The 20,747-nt window shown below is 41.4% G+C and overlaps 1 protein-coding gene across 7 annotated transcripts in view; it reads right to left on the bottom strand.

The window, feature by feature from the left end:
- LOC146809067 (sialoadhesin-like) overlaps nucleotides 1–20,747 on the bottom strand; it is a 514,967-nt gene that overhangs the window by 396,894 nt on the left and 97,326 nt on the right. For 2 of the 7 annotated variants that reach the window (XM_085614286.1, XM_085614288.1), the window contains exon 2: nucleotides 13,545–13,645. The exons of the other annotated variants lie outside the window; for them this stretch is intronic. The gene's annotated coding sequence lies outside the window, so the exon portion shown is untranslated. The remainder of the gene's footprint in view (nucleotides 1–13,544; nucleotides 13,646–20,747) is intronic. 7 annotated transcript variants of the gene reach the window in all.

Genomic DNA, 20,747 nt, shown 5'->3' with positions numbered 1-20,747 from the left:
ACATAAAATGTAATTCACAACTTTTAATGTAGAACGAAAATCTACCATGCTAATTTCAAATGTGTTGGCATTTGCCTCTCATTTCTTTCGAAGTGACTTCTGCTAAATCCTAACCATCATAGTTAAAAAGAAGCTTTCCTTTTCTTTCAAGTGCAAGTCTTACTTTTCAACAGCAACACAAATTAAATCTCTGTCAACAATTCCTCTCTGCACACAAACTCATGGTTTGATAGTAGGCACAAAATATTATTCCTCATTGTTACCAGTACACCTTAACTTATGGTGAAAACATACTCCATAATAGTTTACATATTCAAAACAGTTAAATATCTCCCAAAACACAAAATGTAAATCACAACTTTAAACAAATAATCACAATTCTTTTTTTATATCTAAATTAACCTCAAACACCCCCTCTCAAACTCATAACTCACCTTTAAAATTAGTTAGTTGTGAAAGAAATGTGGCAGTCACACAGCAGTTTATCAGACCAGAGTCTCTGAGCTGAACACCTCTCTCCTCTCAGCAGAACCAGTTAATGGCACAGTTTCCCTCTCTTTTTTCACACATATACATGTTAACTCCAAATCACATTCCTTCCCACATTTTTTCAAATGGAATCACACTTTGTTATTGGTTGTCATTTTCAACCCTTTTCCAACTGAACCCTTCCCCCAACATGACTTCTGCCTGCTGCCATAGCAACAGGTCATGGAACACTGGTGTGTGCAGAGAGGTCAAAAGTTCAGCACACAATGTTTCAAATCCAAAGAGCAAGAGTGCTTGACCTGTCAAACCTCTCATCAAATCCAAAGTAATGTTCAGTGGCAACACATTTTTCATAACCAATAAAAAACATGCTTCTAAAAATGTATACAGACAGCCTAGTTTTAACTTTGAAATAGAATCAGCCAATCAGTTCTTTTTGTTAAAAAAAAATATGTATGCCTCCTTTTTTCAACTGTCTTTCTTTTCATATTGCCATTCTGCTGAAAGACACATCCTGAGTGCATCCAGATCTCCTTGGAAGAGGTTCACAGTGTGGATTGTAGGTCACAGCTATGTCTTCTGGAGTTAAAACTATGCAGTAAAAAGAGGTATGATGAGAGACCTTGCTTTGCCAAATGTAGACATTAAATGGATTGGTCAGAGAGGGTTAAAGTGGCACCAATTAATGCCTTTGGTGAACACCTTTCTACATCTTCCACAGCCTAACCTTATTATTGTGCACTCTGGTGGAAATGACCTAGGCACTTTAACTGGGGTAGGTCTGGAAATTCTAGTTAAGGACACCTTTGTACAATTGATGTCACTTTTTCCACAAACTGCCTTTGTATTTTCTAATATATGCCAAAGGCAAAAGTGGAACTGGTCCAACCAACATTGTCCGCAGATTGACAAAGCAAGAAAACACGTCAACAAATTTATTTCTGCTTTCCTCAGAGACTATGGTATGGGTTCTATATACCACAACAACTTGCGTTACAACATGCAAGACATTTATAGAGGAGATGGTGTACACTTTACTGATGAAGGCAACAGAGTCTTCCTCTTGAACTTAAGACTCTGCATCGGTACTTACTTGTAGGTACTACCAAAAAAAGCACTCAATGAACACAAGGGCTCTTTTTAGAGCCACCTAATATCTAAACACTTTAATGTGATTTTTTTTTCTTTAAAAAATTGTTCGGGTGCGCTCGGCGATATTTAAAAAAATATATAATTCTTTTTTTTTGCCCTACAAGGTCCTACTGTGACCCCCTGCCAATGCCTAGTGGGTCAATATCTCCCCACTCTGTCCCCTTTACACGTTCTCCCCCTTTGTTTTTTACTGCCTCAGACTGCGAGAGACAAAATGGCGGCCGCCGCTTCCTGATTTCCGATTCGAATGTTTACTGACATCTAACAACCAATCAGAAGTGTGCTCGCGCACGGCAGGGTGCGCGCACAGGGCTTGCTCAGTGCGCGCACGCAGTGCGCTTATAGATATATATATTGATTTAAATGCTATTTTCTCAGGAAATACTGAACAGATTTACACCAAACCTGCAAAAGGCACTTCATGGAACTTATGGCTACCTCTCTGCCAAATTTCACATAATTCTGTTCAGCCGTTCGGGCTGTAGCTGCGACTAAAGTCCCTATGGAAAAATGCATGGGGAAAACACGTTTTGGGACCCCCCCTTTTTCTCAGCCCCCGCTTAACGAATCACCCCAAGACTTTCAGGGTAGGAGCTGAGCGGAACGCCCCATTAGTTTTGAGAATTTTGCGAGGATTCGTCAACCAGCGCCAAAGTTATTCAAAATAGAATTTTGAGATTTCCTATGGAAACACGGTCCTAACTATAACTACCTACTGGCGACCGCCAGTAGGTAATATATATATATATATATATATATATATATATATATATATATATTCACTGAAAAAACCATAGGTTTCACACATGTTATAGTTAGCGGAAATTTTACTGATAAAAAACCTGTGAAATTGCCCCGTTATAGTTAGCGCAGGCAACTATAACTCACGCGACCGCAATCCTCTGCTGATGCTAATACTGTATTTAGACACTTATTTGCCCATGTCTTCTTCCATACATTTTTAGCTATACATATATTACAAATATTTTTTTTTCATAAAGACACATATGTCATCAGCAGAAGATTGCAGTCGCGTGAGTTATAGTTGCCTGCGCTAACTATAACGGGGCAATTTCACAGGTTTTTTATCAGTAAAATTTCCGCTAACTATAACATGTGTGAAACCTATGGTTTTTTCAGTGAATTTGCAAGGTTTTTTAAATGCTAATTCCTAACTATAACGTGTGTGAAACCTATGGTTTTTTCAGTGAATTAGTACGGTTTTTTAAATGCTAAGTTTTTTACCCTTATAATAAGCCCTGTACATTTGGTGGCCTTCGGCCACCAAAAGCACAGGGGGTGGGGTAAGTGTGGATAGTGTTTTTTGCCCTTAACATAAGCCCTGTACATTTGGTGGCCTTCGGCCACCAAAAGCACAGGGGGTGGGGTAAGTGTGGATAGTGTTTTTTTTTTTTTTATTTTTTTACCGTACGCTTACCGTAAGCGTACGGTAAGCGTACCCCGCGAAATTGCCGAAAAAAAAATAAAACCGTTTTTGCACTTGGGGGATGTTTGGGGACTCCCTCAACATGACTATGTGGGAGGGAGTTGTCAAAACAGCCCCTTTACATGTTTTTGGGCTTGATATTTTTAAAATCACTCTCAGTGCGAGAGACAAAATGACGGCCGCCGCTTCCTGGTTTCGGCCGATTCGAATGTTTACTAAGACCTAAGAGCCAATCAGAATCGCGCTCGCGCACGCCACCGTACGCTTACCGTAAGCGTACGGTAAGCGTACCGTAAGCTGGCTCAGATATATATATTGATTTAAAGGCTATTTTCTCAGAATCTACTGAACAGATTTACACCAAACCTACAAAAGGCACTTCCTTGACCTAGGGACTACCTCTCTGCCAAATTTTGAGTAATTCTGTTCAGCCGTTCGGGCTGTAGCTCGTTCTAAAGGTCCTATGGAAAAATGCATGGGAAAAACGCGTTTTGGGACCCCCCTTTTATCTCAGCCCCCGCTTGACGAATCCCCCCGAGACTTTCAGGGTAGGAGCGGAGCGTAGCGCCCCACCTATTTTGAGAAATTCACGAGGATTCGTCGACCGGCGCCAAAGTTATTCAAAATAGAATGTTGAGGTTTTCCTATGGAAACGTGGTCCTAACTATAACTATCTACTGGCGACCGCCAGTAGATAATATATATATATATATATATATATATATATATATATATATATAAATAAATGTAAATTCGTCTCTAATGCTGCTGCCTTGGTTAGGAAGACGAAAGAACGGACCCAAAACTTCGGTGCCAATCACTGAGATTTTATTTCAGATTTCTCTGTACCAGTCCGCCATGACGCGTTTCAGCCCCCACTCGGGCCTTGATCACATGACACGTTGTAGTGGGGAATAGCAGTTTTTAAAGGGGAAACAACACCGGAAATGACCTTATCATGGACATTAAGGAGTTACTACATATCCATAGTTTCAATCTTATTGTATAAAATACAGAAATAATTGTGCGCAAATGTGGATGATTCACAATTCATACTCGTATTTACAAATAAATAATTATATAAATATACTATGAACATATATACAACATAGAAAAATATTTATATACAATTTCATATCAAAAATAAATTCATGACATATATAATATATATATAAAAAAGTTTTCCTCTAATGCATCCACTGCTACTATTTAAATGTCCTAGTTGCATAAAATGAATCTTTACTTCCAACAAGATTTAATTAAACAATTCATTGCGGACTATGATAGTTCGTAATCTCTTGACCCGATTGCGCCCCAGTGGGCCAACTAGTCTTAGATTTCATTTCTATCTTGGTAACATCATCCCAAATGGTCCCCTAATATCTTGCTAGCAAATCAAACGGATGTTGATGTATAAATACTTACACTCCCATTTTATCAATAAAAGACAGGTAATTTCTACCCTATCCAATCATTTGCCCCCCACTTTACACATTTACAAAGACTGTCAGTCAATTCCTTAACATTTAAGATTGGAGTTTTTTTGTTGCATAGTTTTCCAATTTTTTCTCATGTTTATATTTTCACGCCTTGTTAAAAAGATATACCTCTAATTCTTTTCTATATTCACTCCATACTGATTTCATTAATTTCTCCCTTTCCCCCTAAGCTTGGCCTCCCGATTGCCACCACGTTTCAGTGGTAAGACTGTGTCAATGACATAATATTGGAGGAGGCCAGAATTGCTATTGTGCTTCCCTTCAAAATGCCTCGCCACGGGATAGGTCTGATCTTTATTGGAAATCGCCCTGATATGCTGTAAAATCCTTTTGTGGACTGGTAGCTTGGTGCTACCGACATATTTGAGTCCACAGGGACATTCCAAAATATAGATTGCAAATTCGGTTTTGCATGAAAGTCTTTTGCCATATATAGGTCAATATCTCGCGCTGCGGGCAGCGCAGGAAACAGTCGCACTCAGGATATATTTTAAGCAGATAGGGTATTTATTGACTTGAGGCGTTTCGACACACTGTCTTTGTCAAAAAGTCATACACTGGAAAACGGGCAGCCATGTCTTTTTAAAGAAGCATTTCCTGGTTACCATCATGAAAATAGAAGACATATTTACATTCATGTGAGTATATCCTGAACTTCTCTTGTTGGAAGAAAGACTATACAATCCTAACAACAAAACTTTATCGTTCCAAATTAGCAACACAGTCACATAGAAGTTTCTAAATAAAATAGAATTCATAAGTGAATTAACTATTATTGCTTAATCAACAATAAAGGAAATTAACTCGTGTGTAAGGAAATACGTGAATTTATGTAAATCAAAAAGATGCCAAGTAGCATATATCTGAAAGCAGCAGATCGGGCCAGTGCCCGTTAAATATATATATATAAATATTCACTGAAAAAACCCCATAGGTTTCAGGCACGTTATAGTTAGGAATTAGCATTCAAAAAACCATAGAAATTCACTGAAAAAACTATAGGTTTCAGGGGCGTTATAGTTAGCTGGACTTTTCACTCGTACAAAACCATTGAAATTCCCCCGTTATAGTTAGTTCAGCTAACTATAACTCGCGCGCCCGCAATGCACTGCTGATGACATCACATATTACATCACTCATGACATGGTCAGTGACATCACTCATGACATCACTGATGACATCTCAAATGACATCACTGATGACATCATCCAGTGAATGTGTGCTTTTCTGAAAATTTCATATGTTTTATATATGTATATCTCAAGGTCGATGGAAGAATAAATGGGTATATAAGTGTCTAAATGGATGATTTGTTTTAGAAAAATTGATTGTATAACTGACTGATTAAGTGTATCTTAGTGAATACATGGCTTAGTGAGTAATGTTTAAATATGTAAATATCTGCATCAGTCTCTCACTTTGTGTATAAGTGGCTGCATGGGTTGGTGAGTAGCTACATGAATGTCTATATAGGTTATTCGTTGATTTTTTGAGTATCAGTATGAGTGTCTGTATGGTTCGGTGAAGGTATTACGTAGTGCATAGGTGCATGAATGAGTGACTCACTGTTTGTATGTGTTGAAGACAGAATGTGTGCAGGGCTGTATGGGTGGATGAGTGTGTGCATGGGTGTGTTAGTGAGTGAATGACTGTCTCAATAGTGTCTTTATGAGTAACTACATATGTTTTAAACTAGTATATGTGACTATTGGTGTATATAAGTGAGTATCTGTGAGAGTGAGAGATTTGAAAAGTTCCTGTATGAATAAGTATGTGTTTCTATAAGTGATTGTTTAAAAGACTAAGTATGTGTAAGTTTCTGTAGAAGTAAGTGTGGTGGTGTGTGTATAACTGTATATGCAAGTAAATGGATGTTTTATTCTTTATTAGCATGAGTGACTATGTGTGTGAGTAACTCTATGGATGAGTGGTGCCATGTAACAGGATGTATAGGTGTATGAGTACATATGATGAGTGAGTACATGTATGAGTGACTGTATAAGACTGTTGGTGAATGAGTGGATGTGGATGTGGATCTTACAATTACTGAATAGGTTGTTGTAACTGGTATGTCTATGGTTTTGAAAATTTTAGTTTCTATTTTTGAATGTGTGTATCAAAGGTTATGTTAGGGGGAGGAGGTCTGCCACTCTATCACAAGGATGATGTCATCAGTGATGTCATTTGAGATGTCATCAGTGATGTCATGAGTGATGTCACTTACCATGTCATGAGTGATGTAATATGTGACTTCATCAGCAGTGCATTGCGGGCGAGCGAGTTATAGTTAGCTGAACTAACTATAACGGGGGAATTTCAATGGTTTTGTAAGAGTGAAAAGTCCAGCTAACTATAACGCCCCTGAAACCTATGGTTTTTTCAGTGAATTTCAAAGAAATGATAATTTCTAACTATGCCTACAGAGATGGGACATGTGAAGAAAGAAGAATAAACGCACAGAAAGAAAAAAAAGAAATGCAGAAAGAAGCAACAGAAGTCCTCAAAGACGAAGAAAAGTGCAGGAAGAAGGATAACGTGCAGAAAGAACAAACAGAAGAGCAGAAAGAAGCCTTGTTGCAAAATCATCCTGTACCCTCAACTTTTTCAGACAGATACTGGTGGTAACTGAGTCTGACTAACCAGTCCTAGAGCCAGTGCTATGTTAAAAGACACAGTGAAAACACCTACATACACTAGGGAACACTATGCATTGGGGTCCCCCTGTGATTAGCATGACCTCCTCTGTAAGCCCCTAGTATATAATAGGGCAGGTGATTAAAACTACCTCTTAAAACACGCCACAGGGCGTGTTTCCACAAGCCACCTCAGGCCCCGTCCCCTCCCTTCCCCACTGTGTAAACACGCCCTGTGGCCGTTTTAAGTTGGGAGATTAAGTCCCTTGAATCCTGAGGGTCCCTAGGGTCCAACTAGAGAACTAGGTACCTCCAGTAAGCGCCACAGAGCTGCATTGCAGAGAGATGTAAAAAGGCGCACGGCCTAGACCACCTCTCTGCAAAGCAGCGCAGTGGCGCTTACTGGAAGCACCTGGTTGGCTAGTTGGCCCCCAGGGTTCCTCAGGATTGAAGGGGAAATATTTCCCAAACTTAAAACGTGCCACAGGGCGTGTTACCACACGTTAACTAAGGCCCCGTCCCCTCCCTTCACCACTGTGTAAACACGCCCTGTGGCCGTTTTTAGTTGGGAGATTAAGTTCATTTGAATCCTGAGGGTCCCTAGGGTCCAACTAGCCCACTAGGAATTAATTCTCCAACTTACAACTGGCCATGGGGTGCGTTTGCAGAGTGCTGCAAGGAGGGGGCGTGGCCTCCAGCGCGATGCCTGTCATTTATTTATTTTATTTTTTTAAGAAGGAGGGCTGTGTGGCCACCCTTCTTTTTCTAATGTATTGGCCCTGGGGACCCCATCCCCCAGGGCCTGCATCCTAACTTTTTTTTGTTGAAAAAAATAAATTTGGAAGGGGGCCGAGTGGCCCCCCTCCCAAGGCCTTAATCGGCCCCGGGGACCCCAACCCCCGGGTCATGGCCTTTTTTTTTTTTTTTTATTCTCTAGGAGGGGGCTGCGTTGCCCCCCTCCTCAGGCCACTTATGGCCCCGGGGACCCCATCCCCAGGGGCCGGCCTTTGTTTTTTATTATTTAAAAAAATATATATATTTATAGAAACACCTAGGACATGCTGGACAAACCGTATGTACCTATCACCATGACGATTTGCGTGATATTCAATAAAAGGCGACTATGCATAGAATGAATCCACATGGAATGTATTTACACCGCTAGTGAAGCTCTGACATGTCTGACGCCCTGCCTTGCCTAATCCCGGTGCCCCCGCAGGTGGGTACTCTCCAAGTAGACACCCTTGTCGTTCATTTATACAAACATGGGTAGCTATTGATGGGCACATTTAATACACACGCACACCAAGCCATTCAAAGGGGATTCGACAAAAATTCGACCAAAACTATGCAAGAAACCCCCCCTCACGGTTAATAAAACACACATCCACCGCCGGATGTGTAATACTTTTTATTTTACTATCTGGAAAGGAGACGAACCTCACTTGAGAGTCACAGCGTGCTCCTGGCTGAGCCCAATGCTGTGTTACACCCACCAGGGCCCGCCGAGTGCCACACACCTCTGTGTTGTATTCCACCAGCTAGTGCGTATGCTATGACACTCTCAAGCCCATGTGCACTGTAACACCACCCCGTGAATATGTCATGCCACACTTGCCTTCGCACGGGTTATATTGCCCCATCTAACGTGCCTTCCTCAATGCCTATGTTATAACGCACAGCGCTATGCCATACATATTACAATCTGGGATCCATATCTTTGTCACAGTGCATATGCAACGATACACTCCCGAGCACATATTTTATATTACAACTTTGGAGACTAGTTAGGTTACACAACACTGCCCTGAGCATATTACACTCCAAGGAGCATATCGCATAGCACGGGCTAGTGCCTGTGCTATCTCGCGCTCTCCAATGAATCTGTCATTACGCACAATGTATTGCATATTATATTTCACGCCCCGGTTCATCTTATATCACACTTTTTGGTGCATAGTTTATACCATATACTATATCTAGTTTTCATTTTCAATCGTGCTCTCAGGACTATGTTCTATATAACACTGCGTCCACCTACCCTTTTCACGGTCATTACATTTTGCGATGGGAGGTGGAGGGTCAGGGGGTGTTTCTGCCAAGTGAGCCCAAAGTCATAGTCACAAACGTCCTCTTCTTCCTGAATAAAAGTGAGATTATGCTGCATACTTGTTCATATTTTAAGTAGTTCGCACAGACAAACATTTTTAGAAACAATAAAGTTCCTAATACCCACCTTCTCTCAACAGTTAGCTTGCTGCCCCATTACCTCCTCCGTATCCTCTGTTGTCGGAATCCATGGACTAGCCTCCTCCCTCCTGCCATGCATGGTTTGATGTGCTGCCACTGCCCTCCATTTAGCATGATGTACCAGTCCACTCCTCCTGCCCTCCATTGCCCAATTCTATGGCCCATCATTGACCTCCTGCTTAGCCTCTGTGCTTAGCTTGCTGCCCTTATTCTCCTTCCCCCTGCCCTCCGATGTCTTTGTGCATGCCCCTGCTCCATCCTTTTTGCCCACCATGTTCCATGGACCTGCCACTCCTATCTACTCTGAGTGTTCTGTTGAGCTGCCACTCCCCTCCCACCTGCCTAGTATTGTCAGATGACTATAACCTGTCCCGGCCACCTCCACCCTGCCTGTCCACATGCCATGCCCCTATCCCCTTCCTCCTGTCCTCCATGGTCCATTTTATTGCCACACCCTTCTGCCCTCCCTGGTCTGTTGTGCTGCAACTGCTCCTCCTGCCTGCCCCACGCGGTCAGTTGTGAGGCCCCTTCCCCTGAACTCTCCTGTCTGTAACCAGGTCCTGACCCTCCCTTTTATCCTCCATGGTCCTTTGTGCATTCCCCTGCACCCTCCTTCTTGCCCATCATAGCCATTGTGCTGCCACTACAACTCCCGCTTGCCATGCATGGTCTTCTGTGCTGCCATGGCCCCTCCCACCTTCCCTGTGTGGTCAGCTAGCTGCCCATGACCCCCTCCCACCTTCCCTCCACGGTCTGTGTGTATGCCATCATAGTCTCACTGTTGCTCTCCATGGTGTGTCTTGCTTCTAGTGCCCATCCTGCCTGATCTCCATGGACATCTTGCTGCTCCTGCCCTGCCCCCTTGCCCCCAGCCCTCAGTTTCCATGTGCAGACCTCTATTCCCTCCCTCCTGGCTTGTCTGTTCCATTGTAATGCCCCTGATCCGTCCCTCCTGCCCTTTATGGTCTGTTATGCTGCAGCTTTCTCTCCTGTCTGTCCATTATGGTCAGCTAGCTACCATTGCCTCTTTCCCCTCTGTTCTCTGTTGTCCATGTGCATGGTCCTGTCCCCTCCATATTGCTTTCTATGGACTGTTGTGCTGCACTCCCATCCCGCATGCCCTGTGTGGTGTATTGTGCTGCTGCAAACCCCGATGCCTGCCCTGTAGGGTCAGTTTTGTGCACCTCGCCATGTCCCTCCTGTCCTCTGTTATCCAAGTCCATGTCCCTACCCCAATTCCTCCTGCCTACCATGATCCAATGTACCATACTTACGAACATTTTGAACTTGGTAAGAGGGAGATTTTGGAAAAAAACTGGGGTATTGATTTTCCCCTTGAGTTACATTGAAAAAGAGGAGACAGGAGATAGATCAAATAAAGCCCATTTGAGCTTAAAAACATTGGACGTTTCCTGGCTGAAGCGGGTCTGTTGGCATGTATGGTTGTACTACCACTGCCTCTTCCTTCTGCCCACAATGGTCTATTATATTGCCACAGCCTCTCTTACCAGTCCTGTATTGTTGGTTTGTTGCCCCTGCCCCCCTTTCCAATTGTTGCCTCTGCACTCTCCTACCTGCCTTAACATTTTCAGAGTCCGTGCCCCTGGCCTTTGCCTCTCAACAGTATCCCAATGAACAACTAATTGCTAACATTCTATATTTATTACAAAAGTGTGGAACGCCTGACGTCATCTTGATGTAATCAAAACTGTAATACCTAGAGCATTTCCTTTAGAAATTACATATATGAGAGAGTCTTATTGGCATCAAAATTATGGTTAGTGCTCTAAAAAACTAAAATGAGAACATATTTTCTGAGTTTTCAAATAGCAACAAAGAACGTTTAAATTATTTGTAATCTTTATGTTTTTTTATCCAGTTGACCACTTGATTAAATGTTGCACTTAGGGGAGAGGATGTGGTGTTACTTCCAGAGCTGCAGACTTTGCAACTGGGAAACCAGGTTGGAGTTTCTGCACCAGCTCAACATTCTGTGATTCTGGTCAAATCACTCAATCTCCCCATGTCTACAACCAAAATGAATTTGATCTTGTGTTATGTAACCAATGCTCATGTAAAGCACTCCAATACCCGACTAGTCTGCACTATATAAAACTGCAAATACACAACAAAAAGTGTTTTGCGCACTTCTGTCATTGGGCTACATGTGGGCTACATATGGGTGATATGTGTGCTGCATTTGGGCTCTTTTGTCTCTGGTGGCCATCTTGGGAGATTTATTTGTTATGAAGTTTCCTCATTTCCTCACTTACTGCAGTCTCCTCAGTAGGAAATGCTTTCAGTTTTTTACTTTGATTCTATAAAGAAGGTATTCAGATATGTCACACATTTGCCATAAATTCTGAATGTTAGCACTCTAGTTGCTCATTAGATCACTGTAGTAAAGCTACTGCTCACCACGATAGTCTGCTGCTGGTATTAAAAGTGCATGTTTCAGTCTGCATATCAGAATTTTTTAATGAAATAGAAGAGGATTTGAGAAGTCACTCAAAATGTGCCCTAATTTTTCTTTCTTCAGCACTAATCATAATTTCTATGGCAAAATTAACCCCCTCATTGTGTTTCTTTTTAAATTAAATGTTTTAAGTGTTACCAGTTTATTCCAATCAAGATGGCTTCAGGTGTGCCATACTTTTGTCATAAGTAAGACTGTTAGCGCTCTAGTTGTTCTTTGGAACACTCTGGGAAGCTGCAGTAGAACACAAAGGAATCAACTGACAGTCTCTGTCCTTGTTGGATGTACATGTTTTACTGAGAATGTCAGACTTCATTCTCACATGACTGAGAAAGATAATGTGAATTTACAGAAAATATGCTCTCAGTTTAGCTTATAGATCACCTTCCAAACCTCTGTGGGAAAAGCATGAGAAAATAGTTCTCTCTCAAACATGATTCATGATATCACAGCAGAAGGCTTTGTCACATGGTAAAATCACCTTAGAACACACCACAATTCCTAAAATGAGTATGGTACCATCAACAAATGATTTATAATGTAACTAAAGTTTTAAAACCTTCTATTAACTGCACTGCTTTTTAATGAGGTGCTATTATGTAGATTGGTCCCAAGATGGCTGCCAACACTTCTGGGATGAAGTGCTGACAGCCAATCAGATCTCACGATGAGATGTGTGGTTAGGCTCCGCACAGATATATATGTGATTTTACTTTTGATTTTCTCAGGAACTACTGAATAGATTTACACCATTTAAGCAAAAGGCACGAGTCTGAACTGAGGACTACCTCTTTGACAAATTTGGTGTAATTCCGTTTAGCAGTTCGGGCTGTAGCTGCGTCAACAGATCCTATGGGGAAAATGCGTTTTGGGACCCCCCTTTTTTCTCGGCCCCCGCTTGTCGAATCACCGTGAAATTTTCAGGATAGGAGCGGACCGGAGCTGGCCAAAAGTTTGGAAAATTTCGCGAGGATTCGTCAATTGGCGCCAACGTTATTCCAAATAGAATGTTGAGGATTTCCTATGGAAAATAGGTCCTGACTAACTACCTACTGGCGACTGCCAGTAGGTAATATATATATATACAAATGCATAACCAATAAAGGCATAAAGAAATAGCAACAGATCAAGCATTTCTCACTATTAAAACATAAGCATGATTAAGACATATTAAAAACATTCATGCCAAACAGTAAAAGCATCATTTTGGGAGAAAAACAGGTGGATAACGGGGAGGCGTTCGGGACAGTGAGGAATCCACAGGCAGATACTGTTTCCACCAGGAAAAGTATTACAGAAGGTAAGTAACTTATTCTTCTGATGGATACATCTGCCTGTGGATTCCTCCCCTTTTGAATCGAATCCCCAAGCCGTACCTCACCTGGAGGAGGGTGTCCACCTGACTAGACCAAAAAATCTTGCAAAACACATCGAGGCAAAATGGCTATCCCTCCTAACCTCCGAATCCAATAATAATCGAATAATTTTTTGTCAAAATTATATTGAAAATAATACTAAAAAAATACTTTTATTGATACATTTAGACAAACACTTGAAGGAAAACTTTCATTTATAATTAGTTTAAGGATATTTCATACTTTACAAATTACGCTGAAATTGTGACCCAAGCGCGACTTTTCAGAATGGCTACCGAAATGCTGGCAGCCATCGAGCAGGGTGAGCGAAGGGTGCGTGACTTCTGTATAATATAAAAAAAAAAAAAGAATGAATATAGTTTTCCTAACTAAAAATTATTCACATTTTAAAATATATATAGAAAATAAATAAAACATAGCATCGAGGTACATTAGACTTACAAATTTTCATTTAAAAAACCTTTGAAATTCACTGAAAAAAAACATAGGTTTCAGGAACGTTATAGTTAGTTGGACATTTCACTCGTACAGAACCATAGAAATTCCGGTGTTATAGTTAGTTCAGCTACCTATAACTCGCGCCCCCGCAATGCACTGCTGATGACGTCACATGTTACATCATTCATGACAAGGTCAGTGACATCACTGATGACATCACTGAAGATCTGATGCACATCCTCACACCTGAATATAACCTTTGATACACCCACTCTAAAATACAAACTACCATTTTCGAAAAAATAGACACATCAATACCGGTTACTAAATACGCACTGACCGATTCCTAGGTCTACACACACATCCACTCATTCACCCATACAGTTACTCATACATGCAGTCACTCATCAATACACCACTATCATATGCACTCATACAGACACACACACCGCCACATATCCAGAGTTACTCACCCACCTAGTCAGTCATGCAAAGAATCAATCATTCTTCCATTTACTCACCTATACAGTTATACAGACACCACCTCACTTATTCATACAGATACCAACACATAATTACTCTTATAAAATCACGGAAACAAATACACACTCATCCATGCAGCCACTCTCACAATTACTGACTCTAACATATAGTTATTTATATACACCATCACTCACATATACTGCCTTTTACATATGTAGATACTTGCACATGTACCACTGAGACATCCATTCACTCACCAACACACCCATACACACACTCACCCACCCATAACGCTGTTTCCACATGCACTCTTGAACCCATACACCCAGTGAATCAACCACTCGCACATCTATGCACAGAGACACACACCTCCCACCCACACACACACTCAGGTAGCCATACAAACACTCAGGCAAGCAATCAATAACCCATATAGACACTCATGCAGCTACTCTTCAACCCATGCAGCAGCTTACACAATAACAGACAGACTGATACAGACTTTCACACAGTTTAGTCACTAACCCATGCATTCAGTAAGACACATTTAATCACTCACTTACACAGTCAGTCACGTACCTACTAAATCCTCCATACAGACACTTATACACCCACTCATTACTCAATACAGCATGGCATATATTTAAAACAAATTTAAACTTTACAGAAACACACAGTCACTGGATGATGTCTTCAGTGATGTCATCAGTGATGTAATTTGAGATGTCATCAGTGATGTCATCAGTGATGTCACTGACCATGTCATGAATGATGTAATATGTGACGTCATTAGCAGTGCATTGCGGGGGCGCGAGTTATGGTTCGCTGAACTAACTATAAGACCGGAATGTTTATGGTTTTTTATGAGTGAAATGGCCAACTAACTAGAACGTTCCTGAAACCTATGTTTTTTTCAGTGAATTTCTATGGGTTTTTAAATGCTAATTTCGAACTATAACGTGACTGAAACATGCGGTTTTTGTCAGTGAATATATATTTTCTACTGGCGGTCGCCAGTAGATAGTTATAGTTAGGACTTAGTTTCCATAGTAAAAGCTTTTTTTGTTTTCCCAATAACTTTGGCGCCTGATGACGAATCTTCGCGGAATTTTCAAAACTTGTGGGGCGTTCCAGTCAGCTCCTATCCTGAAAGCTTCGGGGTGATTTGCCAAGCGGGGGCGAGTAAAAAGGGGGTTCCAAAACATGTTTTCTCCATGTTAATTCCCATAGGAAACTTTAGATACAGCTACAGCTCGAACAGCTGAATGGAATTACACCAAATTTGCAAAAAGGTAGCCCTTGTTTAAGAAAGAGACTTTTTTTTTTTTAAATGGAGTAATTCCGTTTAGTAGTTCCTGAGAAATTATAAAAATAGAGGTCGGAAAATCAATTTCCCATAGGAAATGTAGACGCGGTTACAGCTGTCTATATAAATCCAACGGGACCCCATCCGGACCGGATGCTTTACCGCCTTTACTATTACTTAGACCCTCGTAGACCTCATCCAAACTTATGTCTAAGGGTAATCTTGGCCATATATGATCGTGATCCTGTAAAATATCTAAAACTAACCTATCAGGATTAAAAATATTTAAAAAGTGTTGCATCCATGAATTGCAGTCTACATGCGAGGTTATTTCGGGCACATTATCATTTTTCAAGAAAGGGCTATTTATAGTTTCCCAAAACAGTTTACTATCTTTTGTGTCTGCCGCTAGGTTGAGGTTGTTCCAGGCCTCTTCTTGTAATGCTCTTTTCCTCTTGACGAGGGATGTTTTATAGTTGGCACGACAGTTTTTAATACTAGTGGGGTTTTGTGGTTTAGTACTCAAAGCTTGTTTTAAATCATGCAAGGCATGAGTACAACTCTTATCAAACCATCCCATATTAATTTCTCTTTTCCCCTTATATGTCTTAGTCTTAGTAAGAAGACTGTCTATTGTTTCATTAATTATATGTAACTTATATATTATGCGAATTTACCTCCTCGCCAAGACAATAATCTATCTCCTGTTTGCATTTCCTTAATACCTCCTGCAATAATTTATGTGGAACAATCCTAGACCACCTTATCCTCATTCCATTTGGTCTTACGGCTTCAATATGGTTGTTAATGACCATTTGTTTGTTGCCCCAACAGTGTAATAGTATAGAAATACTATTGTGATCACTTAATGTTTGCTCATTAACCCATAAATTGGAATAAGCAGTGTTATTGGAAAGCAGAATGTGATCAATATGGGAATTAGCACCTCTTCCTGTGAAAGTTGGACAATTAATGTTTTCCCTATTTTTCATACAGCTTAACATGTCCAAATCAAACTTGGCTAACATCTTGTTTAAAGCCATACCATATGTACAGTGTGGAAAGTGTAAAAAAATCAACTTCCTCCTTATTTCCACACTCCCTTCTTAACCCATACAAATTACTCATGGCATGAGGGCATGGACTTATGTTAAAATCGCCCAGCCAAAGAATAATAGACTGGCAGCCAGATAGTACCCGAGTCCTCTCAATTTCTTTTTTCAACTGAATCAAAATTTTACCTCTATCAGCAGTAAAAACATTGTTATAAAAATGTATCAGTATTAAATCTTTGCCCTTATCGAATTCCAGACGCAATACCTGAGAGTAAACATCCACTGGGACGCAACTCTTAATTTTACATTGGTTGAGTTTAGTGGATACCAGAAGCAAAAGGCCTCCCTTAGCCCTTCCAGCAATTGAGCTGACCGCATTCAAACAGTATGATAAATATCCCTCAACAAAAATAGGTTCCTCGCACCAGGTTTCTTGAAGGCATATTATATCATAGCCTATATTAATGAAATCCTTCCAAAAAGGAGTGTCCAATTTTCTGTTCAAACCCGCAATATTCCATGTGACAACACTGTAGCCTAAAGTAAAGTCGCAATTAGCTACTACGCAGACATTTGACACAACCACATTAGAATCTAGATTTAAAAAAGTATCTACCACAGATGGCTTTACTATGGTCCCGGTGGAATTGGGTCCCTCAGTTGCGTTATCTACTTCTGCTATGTTAAATTCAGAAGTAGGGGGGACTTGGGCAGCTACTATGTTAGGTGAATGTCCTGATTACCGCGGGTCTTTTCTCCCTTCCGTTCATTAGGTTCAGCACTTAATATAGGCCTTGTAGGGTAATTGACCTGTGCTGGGTTATTTGACAAAATGTGTCAATCAATGTCCTCCAGGGATTCGAGAATCTTAAATCTGTTGAATGTTGGGATACAAAAATTATGACGAGGTCTCAATGTTTGTACAAAACCGGTGTTACTTGGGTAGCTGGGTTCCAATAAATGCCTATAAAAATAGCCTAATGGTGATAAGGTAGTGTTAAATTCCCAGGCTGATGGTAATGGCGCATTCATAAGCGTGTTTTTGGCCCACAAACAAGTTTTAAAATTTATTATGACGCAGTCACCCTCAAAGTTTTTTCTAAGGGGACCTACCCATCCCACTCTCTGCGCTAGTATAATCTGGCTGGCCCCTACCATGGGAAAATTACAATTATTAGACAACCAGTGGAGAATGTTATTGTTCAATTGATCATGGTTCTCCACTTGCCCATCTTTTAATTTAGGGATATTAACCAGGACTGCTACATATGCGCTGCATTCCGGTGGTAAATTAATACAAGGAGGGGTCTTGCTGATGTTTGATGGAATTCTATATGCTCCCTTATCCTTGTGTATTTGTTCTAATGGTAAGGTGCATGTGTTAGGGTGGCCACCCTGTTGCTCTCTTATTATTGTGTTCCCTTCCGAAGGTGACTGTGATCTTATGACTGGGTCGCCCCGAAGCTGGCTATTAGCGGGCATACTTATGGGCACATTAGTTATTGGCGCATTAGTTATACCAGCATCCCTAACAGCAGTACCCTCTGATAAAGTTAGACTTTCTATACCTTTTGTCTTTAAGTCTCGAATCCCAATTTTGTCAATAGATCCTTTCAGTTTGTGAACCTCCCTGGTCAAATTATCCACTTTATCATGCAGTGGCCTAATAAGCTCAACTAATTTATCAAAAATTGCTTCCAGACTAGGGGTTTCCAACATATTTTGTTTAGCCCTTGTACGTGTGGTAACCTTGTTCTCTATTAAAGGCAATTTTTTCCCTTTTTCTTTGGCATAGTACTCTGTCCTACGCTTTTTTTCCGTGCCCCTTTTTGGTTTATCAAGGGTGATAATAATGGCTCAGGGCTATCTTCTAAGGCCGATAATCTGGGAGTGTTTGAAAGTATCGACTGAGTACTAACATTTACATCCTCTCTTTCTAAATTAATCAAGGCTGTAGGTATTTCGGCGTTGCGAGTGGTAGTATCGCTAAGATTGCCTTGGTTAATTGGTAGTAGTGCGCTTGAACTCATGGATAGTCTTTTTTCAGTCCTATCTATTTCTTGAGTAAGAGCACTAACTGCTTTTACTAAGTAGGTATCAATGGTGTTACATGCTGAATCAGCTGAAGCTTTGGCTCCCCGCCTAACCATGACCAGAAAAGGTGTAGGGGAACTTCTATCAGCACAGTATCACGAGCAACACGATACACTGATTGTAACTACTTGTAACTTGCAACTGGGATTAACTCAATACTTTACATGTCCAGTAGACTCAAACAACCAATTCAAGAGAGTTGGCCCGGCCCGACCTCTTTCGTCCTCTGACGGCCTCAGACGGCCCGCCCTTTGCCCGGGCTTCGCTCGGCGCCGCCCGCGCGCGGTCCCGCGACGCGGGGAGTGTCCTATCAATTTAAACGCCTCCTGGCGCGAAATAGGTGTTGGCAGTGACGGCTTCCTGCCGCAAGGGATCGTGGGGCTTGTAGTCCCTCCCTCTCTGCGGCCGCGCCGATGGTCAGGAACGCGGCGGCAGGGACAGATCCTCAAGGCACCAGGAGCACAGAGCAGCAGTGAACACACCAGTCAGGTAGGATCCCAGGATTATTTCAGCAGCACGCCCGCTCAGCCGGGAGTGTCCTCTCAATTTAAACGCCTCCTGGCGCGAAATAGGTGTTGGCAAGGACGGCTTCCTGCCGGAAGGGATCGTGGGGCTTGTAGTTCCTCCCTCTCTGCGGCCGCGCCGATGGAAAGGAACGCGGCGGCGGGGACAGATCCTCAAGGCACTAGGAGCACAGAGCAGCAGTGAACACACCAGTCAGGTAGGATCCCAGGATTATTTCAGCAGCACGCCCGCTCAGCCGGGAGTGTCCTCTCAATTTAAACGCCTCCTGGCGCGAAATAGGTATTGGCAGTGACGGCTTCCTGCCACAAGGGATCGTGAGGCATGTAGTCCCTCCCTCTCTGCGGCCGCGCCAATGGAAAGGAACGCGGCGGCGGGGACAGATCCTCAAGGCACCAGGAGCACAGAGCAGCAGTGAACACACCAGTCAGGTAGGATCCCAGGATTATTTCAGCAGCACGCCCCAATGAATCAAAAACAAACCAGATAATGTTCTGACTCGCGACAAAGCAACATATGCCATACCCTCTTTAAATACGGTAGATCCAATGTTCACCAATGCACTGTCTACACTTAATCCTTGAGATTTATGAATAGTCACTGCATATGCCAAAGAAAATGGAAATTGTTTCCTATGGACATATAAATCTTTAAGCAAAAAACGAACTCAACAACAGCCAATTTCTTTAACTTCATCAATCTGATCAAATTTGATTTTTAAAAATTCGATTCCTTCTTTTTTCTGATAGTTCACAAAATCCACCACTTTGCCCATTGCACCATTAACTAAACCTTTCTCTACATCCAAATTACGCCTTAAAATTACCCGACAGTTTACACACGCATATAGTGTCTTTTCTAAACCAGCAGTTTTAGTTACATTTTTTTCTAAACAACACAGTTTTGATCTCAACTTTCCCGTCAAAATAATAGTGATTCCTTCATGCAGTATTTTATCGATGGCTTCCATTTTAACAATTTGTTAATTTTCCAGTTTTAATAATTCTTCGTTGAATATTGGACACTCACGCAGTGTTGGCATTAAGCAAATCACTGACTTATTTTTAGCAATTTCCACGTACACTTTTGCAGGAACTGCATTTTCATTTGGAAAGACATTCCAAAGTAATCGACTCTCCAAAGCTTCTTTCCCTGGTTTTGAAAGAATTCCAATTCTTTTATCTTGAAGAATACTTCCATATTCAGCATCATTTGCCTGTCGCATATTTGTTGTCAGTTCTTTGTATTCAAAATTATTCCAAATGTTCACATTACCAACACTGCCAAGAGACTTTCTGGTATCTTCATGGGCAAGTGTTTTAAATACTGGTTGACCTTTTACTGGAGTCAGTTGCAGTTGCAGTAGTGGTGTTTGTGTAGTGTAGGGGGTCATGCTGGGTGCAAGTGTTATAGGGTTTAGGGTAGTACATTGGTGTTTGGGTATGGTGGGGTTCATGCTGGGGTAGTGTTTTAGGGTTTAGGGTAGTGCAGTGGTCTTTGTGTAGTGTAGTGGGTCGTGCTGGGGTA

Source organism: Triturus cristatus, chromosome 7 (assembly GCF_964204655.1).
Source record: "Triturus cristatus chromosome 7, aTriCri1.1, whole genome shotgun sequence".
Taxonomy (NCBI): Eukaryota; Metazoa; Chordata; class Amphibia; order Caudata; family Salamandridae; genus Triturus; species Triturus cristatus.
The sequence above is the reverse complement of the archived record's forward strand: the minus strand, read 5'-3'. Positions and strand labels throughout refer to the sequence as shown.